Source organism: Colias eurytheme, chromosome 14, assembly GCF_061535395.1.
Source record: "Colias eurytheme isolate Ceu_HAF_F1 chromosome 14, ilColEury1 Martin Lab GWU primary, whole genome shotgun sequence".
Taxonomy (NCBI): Eukaryota; Metazoa; Arthropoda; class Insecta; order Lepidoptera; family Pieridae; genus Colias; species Colias eurytheme.
Window position 1 is genome coordinate 294,279 of NC_142993.1, and position 18,701 is coordinate 312,979.

The window sequence follows — 18,701 nt, forward strand, 5'->3', positions numbered from 1 at the left end:
TATCCTTGATGAAAACTCCAAATAAGTAATAATTAATTTCATAAACTAATTACATAACAACTTATTACTAAGTTCACATCAAAGCTCTTAAATAATAAACTTTCAAAACACACCGACCTCCACCATACCTACTTATATCTCTACTATTTTTAAGCAACAATTATTTCAACAAAGATTTTACCTCTGTTAATGTAAAATTAAAAATGTGCTCAACAAATTACAAAGTTACAATTGCAAAAAGGAAAAGCCAGCAAAAACAATCTGAACATAGCGCTGGAATAACCTAAATTTTTCAACGCGAACCAATATTTCCATCTGAGAGGCTCGCTAGCGATTAGAATGCAAAATACACTACCGGTTACCGGTACACTAGCTTCGGAATTTTTAATTACAAGCTCTGCTAACTGCCACGAAGTTATTTTGTACTCACGTATTCTCTTTTGCCTTTTAGCTCTGTTTCTAGTGGCGAGGCTTTTGTTCGGCACGGGTCAACAGTTTTATAGCGGGTGATATCGTTTCGAACTTTAATTAGCAAGCGATGTGTATTATTCTTTCATTGCTCAATTTCATAACATATTATGTGAAATATGAAGAACACAATTACAATTCATTATTATACAATTATTTAGGTTAAAAAGAAAGATTTATCAAAGGAAAATAAATTTTATAAATGTTTAAAAACATACATGATCGCTTGTGTATGGTTTTAATACTATAAATCATATTTGTGATACTTAATCATCCCTTAATTAAATACAGAGTCGATTCGATTTATATTTAATACCAAAATCTATACAACTGAAATCAAAGTATTACCTGACCGTTTCATACATTTTCCATCCAATCAAATGAGCCCTCTATCAGCATTGTCCACGATAAAATCGTTTCATTTGTCGACTGAAGACGATCTGTCAAACAGGAGCTTATCGCGACAAAGGAAGAGCCAACAAATTGATCATTTTGTACTTGACAGATTAATCTTGGGACTGCTATCAGTCCTCGATCAGGACTATTCCAGTAATGTAATGAAATACTAGTTGGAGATTATTGAAATTGTTGAGAGCTTTATAAGTAGTTTTTATAAGATTTTTGTCAGCCAAATGAAGAATAGTATTGTATGTATTGTTTACAAGACGATTTAAAACTTACTGTGTGTCGTAAATGTAGTGAAAGATATGGCCAAGTTCGACAATGGTCGAAAGTCACGTGTGAAAAAAATATTATTATCAATACTATTCATTTCAGCTATTCATTATTTAAAGTGTTATTAATTACAATTGATTTATTTATCATCTTCTTTTACCGCAAAAAATATTAAAGCAACAGAAAATTATATTAAGTAAAGACATTTCCCCAGTGATAACACAAAACTAAATCAAATGAATTCATCCTGTTATTTTACCGCAGTTCACAACCGAGATAAAAGAAAAAAAAATATCGTAACACTGAACAGGAATTCACCTGTCTTTTATTCCTTTATTCAAATACAGTACATAAAATAAAAAGTATGTGTATAAAATGACGTTTTGGCGGGATTCACTTAAACACTCAACACTTTAAATTACTTTATTTTTACTTTAACACAATATTACACAAGTTACACAAGATCCACAAGATACACAAGGCAGATAATCGACATGAAATTTCTTATACGTATTCATTAAAACATTTCGCTAGTGCGATGCAAATCTAAAGTGTCGCCATCTATTGGTAACTTATGAAACTAATTGTTGTAACTTGACATATTTAAACGTAATTAGACATTCCGCCCACCAAGGACTAGTCCGTAACAAAAAAACAACTAAAATATACCTCTAAACAAAACAAAACATAACTAAACAAAACGTAACCGCCCACCGTGATACATCAACGTAGTGGCGTTAAACTGGTAACCAAAAAAATACATCTGACACTTCAGTCAACTGACCTTCTAAAGTTTAACAATTTTATAAGATATTCTATTCTATTAACTAATCATTTTATTTAGGCAAAACACTAATTTTACTTAACGGTCGTTTTAAATATCCATTCTTACACTTAATTGTTACAACGCGAGTTAAATTATCTGATCCAATATGTTTGTTTACAATTTTTCCTAAAATCCATTTAGAAGGTGGAACGTTATCATCTCTAATTATACAAATATCATTAATATTAGGTTCTTCTAATTTCGAATTCCATTTATACCTCTGATTTAAAGTAACCAAATATTCTTTAGACCATCTACGCCAAAAATTATTTACCATTTTTTGAATAACATTCCATCTTTCTAATTTATTTATATTACAATCATCATAATTACGATCACTTATATTTATAACCGGTTCACCTATTAAAAAATGACCTGGGGTCAGTGGGAGAGGGTCATCTGCTTCACTACTAATAACAGAAATTGGCCTAGAATTAAGACATGCTTCGATCTGTGATAGTACTGTAGCTAATTCCTCATACGTTAAAATACTGTCACCTATGACACGTTTCAAATGGTTCTTAGCACAACGCACTCCGGCCTCCCATATCCCTCCAAAATTAGGTGATTGCGGTGGTATAAAATGCCACGTCGTAAATTCTAATGTAAGAAGTTCCGCAATTTCATTAGGTAAATTAGATTTAGCAGAGTCAAACATTTCTCGTAAATGTTTGTCCGCACCAACAAAGTTTGTGCCATTATCACTGAACAAATCCTGGCAACGTCCACGTCTAGACGTGAAGCGTCTAAAAGCGGCGATAAACCCCTTAGCGGTTAAATCTGTTACAGCCTCAATATGTATAGCCCTTGTGACCATACAGACGAAAAGACAAATGTAGCCTTTATAAGACTTTGCCCCTCGACCTGGAGAAAACTTAATATTGACTGGGCCTGCATAATCAACACCAGTTGCCGTAAATGGCTTGCAAGGCTTCAGTCTAGTATCTGGAAGCTGTCCCATTAACTGCACTCTCGCTGCTTTCGAATATCGTAAGCACGTGAGGCACTTCCTATAATGTTGTTTTACTAGATCCCTACAGCGTACTATCCAATATTTTGTCCGAATGTAATTCATCATGATTTGCGGTCCACCGTGCAAAGTTTTTTCGTGAGCATCCGATATTAACAACTGGGTAAGATGAGACTTAGCTGGCATAATAATCGGGTGCTTCGTGTTATGGTTTGCGTGAGCCTTATCAATCCGACCACCGACTCTTAATATTCCATTTCGATCTAAAATGGGACAAAGAGTACGAAGGGGACTTCTCTTCGGTATATCCTTTTTATTCTCTAAATCCTTGATCTCTTCATCAAACGCAATTCTTTGAACCTGTTTAATACATCTCTCTAATGTTTCATTCATTTCCTTTACTTTTACAAACTTCGGCAAAATTTTTCTTTCTTCCTTCTTCAGTAATATTCTTCGACAATAAGAAATTACCCTTAGCATTTTAGTCAAATTAGAAAATTTTAACCATTCAAAATCTTCAATTTTATCTTGTTTAACTATTAATGATACTTGTCTTCTTTCTTCATCTGTATCTACTATCTCTGGATTTTTCATTTCAATATTTCTGTTCTTCAACCATTCCGGTCCGTACCACCATAGTGAATGAGAAAGTAATTCCGTTGGAGTCAAACCTCTAGATGCGCAATCAGAAGGATTGGCTTCGGTTGAAACATGACCCCATTGATCATAATCCATAATAGTTAAAATCTCTGATACCCGATTACTTACAAATGTTGTCCATTTGCTTGCACCGCCCTTCAACCATGCTAAAACGATTGTAGAATCAGTCCATCCGTAAATGTTATCTTTGCATACCTTCATCACTTGAGATACTTCGTTCACAAGTTTCGCAGCAAGCACAGCTCCACATAACTCTAAACGAGGTATAGAAACTTCCTTCTCTATCGGTGCTACTTTTGTTTTAGCTGATACTAACCTGACATGTATGGATTCATCGTGATTGATGACTCTCATAAAAACTGCAGCAGCATAAGCAGATCTTGATGCGTCTGAAAAGACATGAAGTTCAACATGACTTTGACTAGTGCAACAAATCCACCGTGGTATTTCTACTCGTTGAATTTCCTTGCATTGCTGTCGTATGTTAAGCCACATTTCGTTCAAATCTTCAGGTAATGCATCATCCCAATCTAAATGCGCCTTCCATATTTTTTGAATAAATAATTTAGCAACAATGATTACTGGTGCAATCCAACCCATTGGATCAAACATTTGAGCAATATTAGATAAAACTTGTCTTTTCGTGACTGGAAATTTTATCTCCGGTAAATTGATTGTATAAACAAATCTATCTGAACTACGATTCCATGAAATTCCTAAAACTTTTACCATATTATCAACCTTGATTAGCATAGATTCTTCATTTTCTTTATTATCTTCTCCAATATATTTTAATAATTCCTTACAATTAGAACTCCATTTTTGAAGTGTAAATCCTCCAGATTTCATTAATTTGTTCATTTCATTGTAAATAATTTTAGCTTCTTGTAATGTATCACAACCTGTCATTAGATCATCGATATAATAATCATTTTTAGTAATTTCTGATGCTACTGGAAATTTGAGTTTCTCATCTTCTGCTAAACGTTGTAAAGTTTTAACAGCAAGATATGGTGCACACGCGGTTCCAAATGTTAGAGTGAGCAATTTAAAATGTTTAATTGGTTGATCCGGTAAAGTTCTCCATAAAATTCTCTGAAAATTTGTCTGTCTTGGATTAATAAGTACTTGACGGTACATTTTGACAAGATCAGCCACTATACAAATGGGATGGGTTCTCCACCTCATTAATATATGTCTGAGATCTTGTTGGATTTTTGGTCCAATCATAAGATCATCATTTAATGACACATTATTTGTTCCCTTACTAGAAGCATTAAAAACTACACGAACCTTTGTCGTATCTTTATCCTCCCGTACAACAGCATGATGCGGAAGATAGACAGCCGTTGGATTATCTAAATCATCTTCTTCGACTAAAGACATATGATTAAGAACTAAATACTCTTCTATTACTCGTCTATATTCCTCATATAATTTAGAATTATTCTTAAGCCTTCTTTCTAAAGCGAATAATCTATTCTTAGCTATATCCATCGATTCTCCATACTGGCACTCAGGATCCTTATTTTTAAATGGCAATGTAACAACATACCTTCCATCTCGATTTCGTACAGTTGATTTTTCATATAGCTCTTCACACAATTGTTCCTCTCTTGTAAATTTCTTAACAATCATATCTGGTTCAGCTTCTAATTCCCAAAAACGCTTCAAAAAATCATCGTTAGTTCTAACCTGTAAATGAAAACTGTTAGCCTTATATTTATCTGAAAGTGAATCAGATACCTTGCCCGATAAAACCCAACCAAAGACCGTATTCTGCGCTATTAAATTTCCTTTGGGTTGTTTCATCATACCTGTTAATAAAATCTCAGCATAAACTTCTGCCCCTAATAAAATATCAATCTTACCTGGTGTTGCATAACCTGGGTCCGCTAATTCTACATTCTCGAGTTCGAGCCATTTAGGAGCATCTAATTTCACACATGGAAGCATAGACGTAAGTGAAGTTAATACATAAGCCTTAACATTAATAGAAAATTCTGAGTTATGACGCGATTTTAAACATAGGGTTACTACATGTTTAATATGCATTTGACCATCTCCCAGACCTGATACTAAACTATTAACAGATGTACGTTTAAGACCGAGTAACTGAACAGTTGCTTCAGTTACAAAAGACGCTTGCGAGCCTTGGTCCAACAATGCTCGTACCATAAATAAGTTACCATTATTTGACTGAGCCTTAAGTAGTGTCGTAGCTAGCAGAACATGATAGCTTTTATGCTCTCTTTTGGCAAAATTTGCCACAATCTTTGATTCTACTAGCGTAGACGAAGTTTTATTCTCAATCCCATCATTTTCTTCTTGTGTCCTTTGAGTGTTTTCAATGAATCCTGTCTTCTCTAAATGCAACATAGTATTATGTCTACGTCCGCATTTCTTGCAACAAATTGACTGTCGACATTTACTTACAATATGTGTAGGTTGCAAACAATTAAAACATAAGCCCTTACTCTGTACGTGATTTCTTCGTTCTTCTACTGTTTGCTTCTTAAACTGTGTGCATGCATTTATATAATGATTGTCTCCACAAACTGAACATACATTCTCTGTCTTCTTATTCTGTAGGATAGCTCCGTGAAAAGAACTTTTAACCAATTGCCTCTTTTGTGACGTCTCATGTCTTATAGGTTGCTTTCCAGAATCTACCATCTCTAAACTCCGAAATCTTGCTTCTAAAAAATCCACTAACTGTGACCAAGTTGGCAATTCATCGGCACACGACAGGCTTATCTGATTCTCCCATAGTTTATGTGATTGTACATCGAGCTTTGAAACCACCAAATAAATTACAATTGCATCCCAAGTTGCTGTTGGTATTCCCATATTATTTAGCGCTTGTAATACTGATGTAGTTGTGTCCAAAAGTTGCTTAATCGCTTGTGCAGATTCACTATTAATTTGTTTTTGTCCAAATAACTTTTTTAGAACAGCATTTAAATTATATCTTTTATTATTGTATCTTTTTGTTAATTGATTCCAAGCCTCTTGGTAGTTTTTATCAACAGTAGCAAAATTTCTTAATAAATTCTCAGGTTCTCCCGAGACACCACTCTTTAAATAATGCATCTTTTGCACCGGTGATAATTTTTCGTTATTATGAATTAGCGACAAAAACATATCATAGAATGTTTGCCACTCCTCATATTTGCCCGAAAATGTTGGCAAATGTATTCTTGGTAGTTTTACATCGTCACTTGTCATCGTATTAATTATTGATGTTGATATCGGATTATTGGGCACTTCTTCAAATTTTTCTTTTAGTTCAGTCATATGGTCTATGTAAATTTCTTCAAACTTGTCATAATCGTCTTCCATAAAATATGTCAAGGATTCTCGTTGTTCCGATGTTACTATTTGAATTAGCTCTGTATGATTCCGTTTAAATTCCAAATAAAAATCTTCCAAATTTTTTATTCTAGTTTCCAAATACTGTTTAGTGATTCTACTTTTCGGACTCTTCCTAAAATTTTGTTGTGCCTTTTCTAATCTAAGTAACAAATCCGCTTGACTTTTAATTAATTTTGAAGCCATTTTAGTTTAAATATTAATAATTTAGTTTTATAAATTTTACTTCTAAAATTATCAAAGTCTCAATAATCTTCCAAGTCTATAGAATAATCCAGAAATTTTAAAGTCCATATAATAAATTCTCAAATTTTTCCAAGTCCTTAGAATAAAATCTCAAATATTTTCTAAGTCCATATAATAAAGTATCAGATTTTTCCAAGTCCTTAGAATAAAATCTCAAATATTTTTCCAAGTCCATATAATAAAATATGAAATTTTTACAAGTTCTACTTATCGGAAATTTTTCTAAGTCTTTCAAAGTCCAAAGTCCATCTTAGGTTTCGGCACCATTTATAAAATGACGTTTTGGCGGGATTCACTTAAACACTCAACACTTTAAATTACTTTATTTTTACTTTAACACAATATTACACAAGTTACACAAGATCCACAAGATACACAAGGCAGATAATCGACATGAAATTTCTTATACGTATTCATTAAAACATTTCGCTAGTGCGATGCAAATCTAAAGTGTCGCCATCTATTGGTAACTTATGAAACTAATTGTTGTAACTTGACATATTTAAACGTAATTAGACAGTATGTTTTATTTTCATTAATTTGTAACAGATACAATGTTCTTTGGCTGTGATACAAAGCGAAGGGAAAACAGGGAAGTTCGCTAACGAGTGAAGGCTTTCGTGTGAAATGGTGTGGAAGCATCGGCTGAATAGGGTCGCCTTTCAGACGTGACGATTTATCGTCGGGACGATAATTTATCGTATATTTTATGTATTCTTTTGTTATATTTAACTGTTTAGAATTAAGAAAATACTGGATTAATAAAGTAGAATCAATCACAAATTAACGTTAGTTTGTGATCGATTACATTTTTGAAGATTTCAATACTTGTAGAAATATTTATATTATATTTATATTTTTTATACATATAGGTGATGGTATAATATCTTATACTAAAATAGGTATAAAACAAAACACGTTCATATTAAATTAATAGCTTTATTTAAAAAAATAAGACATAATACAAAAAAAAAACAATGCAATAACGAGTTTAAATTAAATTATATTAGTAAAGAATATAAATAAATATCGCACACAATAAAAATCTTTTATTGTTTAAGTATTATGACGCATTAAACAGACAATATGTAAAATACTATAAATTTACATAATGCTGTCTGAAAATAAACCAAAACTTTCATATAGTTTTCCTGTATTCTAGTACTCTGCATACATAAAAGAAACACAAATTCGCGTCTCTATCACTCAAGGAAGTCTTGAGGAAACTTTCAAGCTAATAGCTTAAACCAACATTAGGGTAAGCGGCAACAGTTGGCCAACTGTTGCATTCAGTCGCAACTTATCACGTCTGTTGATACAATCTGCCGCTTTATGGTGACATTTTGAAACATTTGCATTTAACCTTTTTTAATATAGTTTTTTTATTTTATTTGGGACCTGTTTATGTGCTGGGTATATCGCAATTTTCTGAATTTGATTTGGGGTTTTTATGTGACTGTAAAACAATATTGATGATTCTAATGCTGGCATTTATCGTATAGTTTTTTAAATTATGGAATATAACTCATATAAAGGTACTACGAAATTGAATTTAACGCATAGGAGCAGTTTATGCGAACACTCATTCAACTCATTTATTAATAGGTATTTACCTGTATATAATATGTATATTCAAATAACTACACTTATACAATACACACTTACACTTCAACTCTATTACCTGTACCAAACATCGTTACATCAAAGCACAAACACCATCTATTCCAATCAACAACAGTACGTCAAACAGCTCAATCTCAATGCATTACAAGCAACCCAATACAGAAGCTTCTAGAACGTTGTAATGAACCTTCTATTAAATAAGATGAAAACAATGCAAAGCTCGAGCGAGGCTGGATTCTGCGGCCTTTGTTCACCAAACGGGATCCTCAACAATATCGTTTTGTTTACGGATGATCACGCGACTCTATTTCATTTTAGACATGATTAAATACTCCGAAGATTCTCCGTTATGCTTGAGAAATGATGAATAGGAACACAGGAAAATGGATGTTGTAATGAATGTGATGAGCTCTAGTTTTTGTGTAATGAAACGATATTTTATGTAAAGTAATATTTAACAATAACACTAAAGAGATTGATACCTATATCATATCCCATGGTTGTGATATCATTGTACGGAAATCATTAAAAAATATTAAGTGTATATTTGAAGTTTTCTGGTAAAATATAGAGACATAGTTACTTTGGAAAGGTAATTTTTATTTCACAAGAATAAACATTTTACTTTCCTGTCTCAAAAATGCCAACATCCAAAAAGGGTTTTATTACAAGCAGCTGTCCAAAAAATGTTTAACACCTTCAACTAAGACTGACGTTCACACTAAGTGGGCCACTATTGCCACCTTCGTAGCAGAAATATTGTGGGTAATTCATCAAGGGATTATGCCTGTCGAGTGTGACAGCCCGGGTCTGCACCTGCTTGTGAAGAATTTACGCCGGGCGAGCCCGGATTAGCCAGGTTCCATTAATTTCTTTGTTTATTTAACAAACGGTGAGCCAGCGGCCGTCGATCGTTTGATAAATTGCACCTTTTACGTTTTTTCGGCGACGTTTCAATGTTCTAGAGGGTCTGGATGTTATTTATTGGTAAGAGAGTTACGACGTATTTCGTCCGTAAGTCAGAAATGCTTTTAACAAAATTGTTTAAACAGGTTATCTATAAAATCAAATATGATTGTTTGCAATCAAAAACTACTTATGAACAGAATTTTAAATTTATTTAACCAATACAACTTACATTGTGTCTCTTTTTGTCGTACTGTTTAACTAGAATGAAACAGGGTCAAACAGAGTCTATATTGAGCTTCAATATAAATGGACATGACCTGATTCTGATAGTCAAAATTAAATCCGTATAAATAGTATTTCAGTATCTCTATATTTGATTGGAATTGACTTATTTTGTTAATCGCAAGTCGGTCTTTACAAGAATTTCACAAATATTCGTATTAACTTGGTTATTTGGCAGTTTATTATACCTACATTTACAGTTAAAATAACTGTACCAATACTATATCGTAGATATTAAATTGCATATTCATTTTTTTAAAGCTATAGCAAATTATCACCGTTTTCCATTACCATTTTATAACCATAGAAGCCATTATATCAAAACATCAACATTTTTCACACATCCTCGTCGATAACAACCCTCCCCTTTCACCATGAACAATATTTATCATCAAACAACTAGACTCAAGGGCCCGTTGAGTACCTCCGCGTTATTCCATCAAAGGCTCTAAGGGAGGAGGGAACTTAAACGTTTCATTCAAAACGGAGAGATGGATTTGGGCACTACTACTTAAATGGAGAGACTATTAAGCAAAGTGTTTTGTAAGTCGTCGAAAATTTGTTTGTAGCAAACTTGACTGATGGTTGTGCGAAATTTTAATTTTATAATTCTGTTAATTTATAATCTTATCTTCTTATATATAAAAATGAATCGCAAAATGTGTTGGTAAGCGCATAACTCGAGAACGGCTGAACCGATTTCGATAATTCTTTTTTTATTATATTCCTTGAAGTACGAGGATGGTTTTTATGTAGAGAAAACGTAAATATGTACCACGGGCGAAGCCGGGGCGGACCGCTAGTATTATAATAAAATATTATGTATTTTTTTAAATCGATCACGATTAAAGCTTTGTTTCCACTGGCACTGAATAATAACTAGTAGCTACTGGTAATAACTGTTTCCCATACATATTTTCTTCGCATTTAATTTAATTTCTTCTTGCAAAGTGGTCTGCTCATTTCGAATTTCTAATCCGCCTCTATTCGAAAAAACATACAATAATTTCCATATTTATTTATTTACATCACATAGAACTTATTATCTTAATATATATAAATCTCGTGTCACAATGTTTGTCCTTAATGGACTCCTAAACCACTTAACCGATTATAATAAAATTCGCACACCATGTGCAGTTCGATCCAACTTGAGAGATAGGATAGGTTTTATCCCGGAAATCTCTCGGGAACGGGAACTATGCGGGTTTTCCTTTGAAAACGCGGGCGAAGCCGCGGGCGGAAAGCTAGTATATAATAAAATCATGCCCAATGCACCAATCAACATAACAAAATTCCATACACCCGCATATACATAGATAGCGAAGCGAAAAACTCCGTCCAGTTAACACACGATAAACCGATCTACTCAACAATTTGCCTCAAAAGAAACTTAACGATGCGTCCCTAGCAAATAAAGACCATACTTACAAACATACGCGCGATTACCCACGGTCAGGTCGTCGGTCAGTCGTCGCTGGGCAAATTTGTGACCTTTGTCACAGTGTGGAGTTAATAATGTTATTCAGGCTAGCCACCTTTTTTATATGTTCACTGATGACTTGATAATACGAGTGACTTGAGAAATTGTTGTTTATTGCTTCGTATAAGGATTGTGTAGATTGAATTGTTTGTAGAGCCCTGTTATTTGTTTTTATCTCTCTATAAGACCATACTTATTGAATTTATTGAGTAAATTATTATCCTTTTATATTGTACCTATACCAATCAATCGGTTAACTTAGGTGTCAACAACAAAATTAGACTATAGCTATGAATTTAGTCGGTTCCAAGAAAATTCTTACGTTTTACATTCTGGGTTCCAATATTGTAATTTTTATATAAATTAATGTTGACCCCGTGTAATTCGAACCGCCCTACTTATTTTTCTTTTAACTAATTATAATTGAATCAAGAGAATAACTTCATACGCCCCTAGTCACATTACACACAGCATAGTTTATTCATTGGTTAATTAATATCTTATGAAAATAAAAACCAAAATAAAATATAAGACTTTACTTTCAAGTAACATATAAATAAGCATGTACATAATGAAAACATTGCACCATCATGTTCTAAACATAAAATGACTTAAACTTGAAAATAACTTGCTAAATAGCCATACTTGTGTTCCCAGTGGTGTGCTAGCCGGCCTAATGAGCCTCTTAGATAAGGGAGAGGACATGTACAGGGATTACTGTCAGCTATAAGCGGAAGCGATTAAAATTTTATATTTACTTAGTTTAATAAAACAAAAATAAAAAAATATGTTTTAAGAGAAAGTTTTTAATATTTTTTTTAACATTAGATTAAACGCTGAGTAGGTACCTATTTACCTACTCGAGTCGTAACGACGCGACTGAGTAAGAAAAAGATTGAATAAATATAGTTGGAGCAGTCGAGGATAACCAGTTTTCTGGTGTCATATGACATGTACTTAACACGTAATGTATAATTCAGTTGTGATATAATAAATTAACAACATTTTAAACGATTCGTTGATTTGACTGCAATTTTAATAATAATATCATGGTTATTTCAGTTTTTATTACGTGTAAACATAAATACGCTATATCATTTAGCCTCAGATGTGCGTTAACTTCGTAAACTTATATTCTTCGCTTAAAAAGTGCCTATACTAATGTTTCTATATAACTAATACTGTTAACTCTGCAGTCCGCTCCGCCCACACACGACCGCGGCCTTAGAGGCTGTACCTGTAACAAATGAAGGTCGGTTTTAGAGGCTTTTAGCTGCATGATGAAACGGATAATGTTTGGATTAATGTAACATTTGTTTTGCATAACATTCGAGTAAAGGTTTGGAATTGGAACATTTGGAAGGCTAATTAAACCTTGAAATATGATTAATAATTAATGAAATATTACTTGAAATTTTCCATAAATTAAATGAACATTTTCATTTAATTTCAATTCGTCAATGGAAGAAATAAAGGGCTCAGGGCCTGTATACAGCATCCGACTTATTTTCTAATCAACTAGCTGTTGCGTGGTTTCACCCGCGTGGCTCCGCTCCTGTTGGTCTTAGCGTGATGATATGCCTATAGCCTTCCTCGGTTAATGGATAGTTCATTAACCGAGGAAGGCTAATACCGAAACAATAGCGTAGTGAAGAGTAGCGTAGTGTAGATAATATTACATCAAGAATATTCAAGAATATTTAATATTACCAAAAGAGCTCGGTGAAATTAATAAATGTTTGCATTTAAGTTCACGAAAGTCTTTCTTCGTTATATAAAGTGATCTTCAAGTTTTAATACATTTTGTAAGTCATAAGAAAGTTCTTTATACGCAAATACAAATAGAATATAAGAATTCATTTGAATATTTAAGAAAATCTCATTATTTCATCAAAACTTTTTTAATCCGTTGAACCTATACTCTCGAGAAAACATATTTATTGGAGGCATTTTAACGAAAATGTACAAGTTTCCCAGCCGTGAGCCGATGTTGATAAAAAGTTTTAATAGAAAATACGAGATATTTAATGGAAATCGTATTTCTTTGAAAGGGTTTAAGAAACCGAATAAAATAAATTGACAATGGATGAAATTTTATCAGACAAACCGTTATGAAAAACTTTTAATATTTTAATAAAATCTGTACATAACTTAAATATTATACAAAAGTAATATACCTATTTGAAATATAAGTCTCTGGATTTACGATTTTGTGAAGTAAGTGCGTATCGTAAATTATTATGGAATGTTTTCGATGTAGAGCAAAGATATACTTCATGAAATCACTACATAGTATAAAACAAAGTCGCTTTCTTTGTCCCTATGTCCCTTTGTATGCTTAAATCTTTAAAACTACGCAACGGATTTTGATGCGGTTTTTTTAATAGATAGAGTGATTCAAGAAGAAGGTTTTAGTATATAATTTAGTAGGTTTTAGACAAAGCGAGCGAAGCCGCGGGCGGTAAGCTAGTAAATTATAAAACCTACATTTATATACCTACTCGTATATATTTCTCATACAATATTATAACCTATATTTCTGTCGCCAACAATATAACGACACATCGATGCGACACCAATGGAGTGTCACCTTGCATTATACAAGAAATTCACAATACATTTTATTCTTGCTACGTTCATTTCAAGGTGCCATTGGAGATTAAAACTATTTTAAAGTAATTCATATATTTTAGACTTTTTAAGTTTTTAATATTATAAAGTATTTTATTTGATACCTAGATGTTTTAATGTGAGTGCAATTTTAAATACATAAATGTATTTAAAATATATATATGCTTTTTTGCTATATGCTTTTTTCACATTTAAAGAAATTTGCTGAGAGAAAGTTAAGTCCCTGATTTGCTATTGCAACCTTTTAGTGTTAACTCCGGACCTACCAATGTGTTATTTTTAACAGCTTTGCATATTAAAGGGTTTCTGTTTAATTACGAGTTAAATGAGTTAACGCACGGCCGCAGCGCGATGCACTCGTGTTATCGGCGCCTGTACACGGTCTGACTCGCTATAAACTCGTCGATACTATTCACTACGGATGTTATCTACATTGAAATAACGTGTGTTGAGCTATATTAATTAATAAAACGTTATATGAACATTTACGTAGTCTACATCGAACCTGCCATTGACGTTATACAAAAGTACATTCATACTAAGAGTGAAGTGTTATTACTAAACGCCCGTGCAGTATATTTACGATAACAAACAGGTTTTCGCTATGAGTTTGCAACACACGCCGCCGAGTATTACATTTATAAGCGGCAGCGGTAGCGGAGGCGGATCAACACCGAATTTGCGTGGATACGGCATGGAGGAAACACAGAATTCAAATATTAACATAAGGAAAAGAAAGGAGCGCACGTATGAACAAGATTTTAAAAAAGACCTAGCGGATTTTCGTATTGAAATCATGAATTTTTTCCAAGAATTCGCCAAAGATCAAAATGAAAATTTAACTAAATTGAGCCAACAGATATCATGCATTAAAGAAGATATAACTGCCATATACTCGGTAACGCAATCGCTTACCCAAGAAATAAATGACTTGAAATGTGATTCTCAAAAAATTCGTTCTAGTCTAATCTCGTCAGAAAACAGAATTTCAACCCTAGAAAACAACTTTCAAAAAATAAAATTATTACCTGATCACGACAAAATAAAAACAACAAGCGTTATTGATGAAACCTTAATTTCGGAATTGAAGGAGCGTAATGAGCGTGAAAAAAATGTAATTTTGGTCGGTATTTCGGAAAAAATTGATACAAATTTTAATTCTAGAACCACATATGACTATGAAAAAGTTTTGCAAATTATCTCGACAATATACGAAAATTGCCCGAAACCAATAAAGTGCATACGGTTGGGGAAATTCATTCCCAATAAAAGTCGACCGATAAAAGTGATATTTAATTCGAATGACACTCCCCGAGTTCTGCTGCGAAATAGAACTAAACTCCCTAAAAATATTTTTATGTATTCTGACCAAACGCCCGCGCAAAAATCCCATTTATTATCAGTAAGAGAAGAGATGAATCGTCGCATTGAAGAAGGTGAACAAGAACTATGTATAAAATACTTCAATGGAGTACCTAAAATTATCAAGAAGACCCAAAAAAACTAAATATTACTCACTCATCCCCAGAAATAACTGTCAAAAATACTTTCCATACATTCTTAAATTGGAAAATGGATAGAAACGATGTGGAAACACTAGGGAACCAAGTTGATAGTGAGTTTGGAGTGGGTAATTCTTGTTTAATTGCTAATCCGGAACTTCTTAATGATAGCAGCTTTTCTTCTTATTCCTCTTTTAAAATTGTTACTCAAAATATTCGTAGTATTAATAAAAACTTCTTGGAATTTAAGGTTTTCCTGTCACGTTGTGCGTTCGAGTGCGATTTAATAATACTTACTGAATGCTGGCTAAAAAACTATGACTTTGTTCCACCCCTAGAGAACTATCATAGTTACAACACTACAAGACATATAAACCAAAACAGCGGGGTTACTGCGTACATACGTAATAATATTACTGATATCGAAGTTGTTGAACCAAATTTGGATGATGCTGATGGTCTAATTATAACTATTGCAAAACAATATGCTTTTGTTTGTATTTATCGATCTCCCTCTTTTGCGACAATAGACAAATTCCTGCATTCTTTTGACTTAATATTGTGTAACTTAAGGTTTATTCCTAATATCTACATAATTGGCGACTTAAATATTGACATCAGTAATGAGAACACTGATCAAAGATCTGACGAATATCTAGATTTTCTTGCATGTCACGGTTTCTTACCAAGTCACTCTTTACCTACACGTGGTAAAAGCTGTCTTGACCACTGTTTCGTAAAATCTAATATAAAAGTGGCTACTTTTGTATGTGAGTCTGCAATAACGGATCATTCTGCAATATTTCTTACTTTTTCTAACAAACAAAAAACTAGTATAGCTAAGACAACATGTTTTACAACCAATATAAATTACTCAAAAGCTTCCAAACTACTCTCATTGGTAGATTGGCACAATCTACTATCTACAAATGATCCTAATAGTCTAACTAATTCATTACTTGATACCGTTGGCAATATTATAAGCGATAGCTCCCGATTATTTAAAAAAACCAATAGAAATTCTATTTTACAACCCTGGATTACACCAGGTTTGCTGCGATGTATACGTTTCAGAGATATTTTACACCGCCGAAACAAAAACGATCCAAATAATAAGGAACTTGAACTCATATATAAACGCTATAGGAATCATTGCAGTAATATTTTACATACTTCTAAAAACAACTATGATAAAATTGAGCTTAATAATAACAGAAAAGATATTAAAAAGTCATGGAAAACTATTAAACGCATTTGCCATATAAACAGTAACTCATTAAAAAGCCCTGATAATGCTTTAAATTTATTAAAACTTAAGAACACTCCAGTTCATTCTATTGAATTTATAAATGATTTCTTTATTAATATAGGTAATGAATTAGCATCAAATATTTTAAATCAACTAAATTTATCAGAAATTCAGCTCAAATCTAAAAATAATCAAGGCGCCATTTCACTTAATTCATTTGTTTTGTTGGAAACAGATATAGTGGAGGTTACTAGTACAATTTTGTCTTTAAAAAACACTTATGCTTCAGGATATGATGGCATATCATCTATTTTCTTAAAGAAAAATCTTGCTATATTTGGCCCACCGATCACGCAATTATGCAATATATGCTTATCATCGGGTGTGTTTCCTGATCGTTTAAAGCAATCTCAAGTAGTGCCGATTTACAAGTCGGGAGACAGAGACAGTATAACCAACTATCGCCCTATCTCACTTTTGCCAACCATATCAAAGGTTCTGGAGAAGATTATTAACAAGCGTCTCGTTAATTATTTGGAAAAGAATTGCATACTTTCGACTAATCAATTTGGCTTTCGTGCAAAAAAATCGACTAGTGATGCTATCAATACTCTTGTGTCTCTTATTGCTAACAATTTAGACAGGAAGATAAAATGTTTGGGTGTTTTTTTGGATCTGGCGAAAGCGTTCGATACTGTCTCTGTCCCCCTGCTCCTGGCAAAGCTTGAATCAATGGGAATTCGTGGTACCCCTCTAGAATTGTTTAGAGATTATTTATCAAATAGGACTCAATTTGTTAAAATTGGTGATGTACGGAGTCAAAAGCGGTCCATAAATTTTGGCGTTCCTCAGGGATCGGTACTCGGCCCTACGCTCTTTTTAATATACCTAAATGACCTATGTAATCTACACATACCTGACGCGAAGTTAATAAGTTTTGCTGATGATACTGTTATTGTTTTTCAAGGGGAGACATGGGAATCTGCTCGTTTGGCAGCTGAATCAGGCATGCGATTGGTAATAAATTGGCTAAATCATAATCTTTTAACTTTAAATTTTACAAAAACTAAATATATAAATTTTTCTCTTAAAAATAATAATAGACCTCCCCAAAATTTTACCATAAAGGCGCATACGTGCTTAAATGTAGGAAACTGCGATTGCTATACTCTTTGTCCTGTCGATACTATAAAATACTTAGGGATAACAATAGATAAAAACTTAAACTGGAAGCCGCAAATAGATGATTTAAAAAGTAGAATACGTAAACTTATACCAATTTTTAAAAAAATAAGACGCCTTAAGGATGAAACCACGAACAAAATCGTTTATCAGTCTTTGTGCCAATCGCTCATTAATTATGGTATCTCGGCTTGGGGTGGCGCAAACAAAACAACACTTCTTAAGCTCGAACGCACACAGAGATGTATCTTAAAAGTACTGCAATTTAAGCCGTTTAGATATCCAACAAATCTCTTGTACACCGAATGCCGCGTTCTGACTGTGAGGCAATTATTTATCAAAGTAATAGTCCTGGAGCAGCACACAGTTCCTCCATCTTCTTCCGTTGTTACAAAAAGAAAAACCCGCATTGAAGAGATTTACTGTGTGCCGGGTTGTAAAACTCGTTTTGCGAAAAATTTTGCATATTATATTGCTCCCTATTTGTATAATTACATTAACAATAAAATTAAAATAAAAGAAATGAGTAGATACCTTTGCAGTAAATCCTTGGATAAATTTCTGCTTAGCCTCGACTACAACGAGACAGAAAAACTGTTTGTGGCTAGTGCCTTTTAGTACAC

The 18,701-nt window shown here is 33.1% G+C and overlaps 1 protein-coding gene and 1 long non-coding RNA gene across 3 annotated transcripts in view; both read right to left on the reverse strand.

Moving 5' to 3' along the window:
• Window positions 1-18,701, reverse strand: part of Tomosyn (syntaxin-binding protein tomosyn) — a 227,810-nt gene that overhangs the window by 72,474 nt on the left and 136,635 nt on the right. The window lies entirely within an intron of this gene.
• Window positions 12,607-18,701, reverse strand: part of LOC149902648 (uncharacterized) — a 117,668-nt gene continuing 111,573 nt past the window's right edge. Inside the window, exon 5 of the long non-coding RNA XR_016457453.1 lies at window positions 12,607-12,751. This is a non-coding gene — a long non-coding RNA (uncharacterized LOC149902648). The remainder of the gene's footprint in view (window positions 12,752-18,701) is intronic.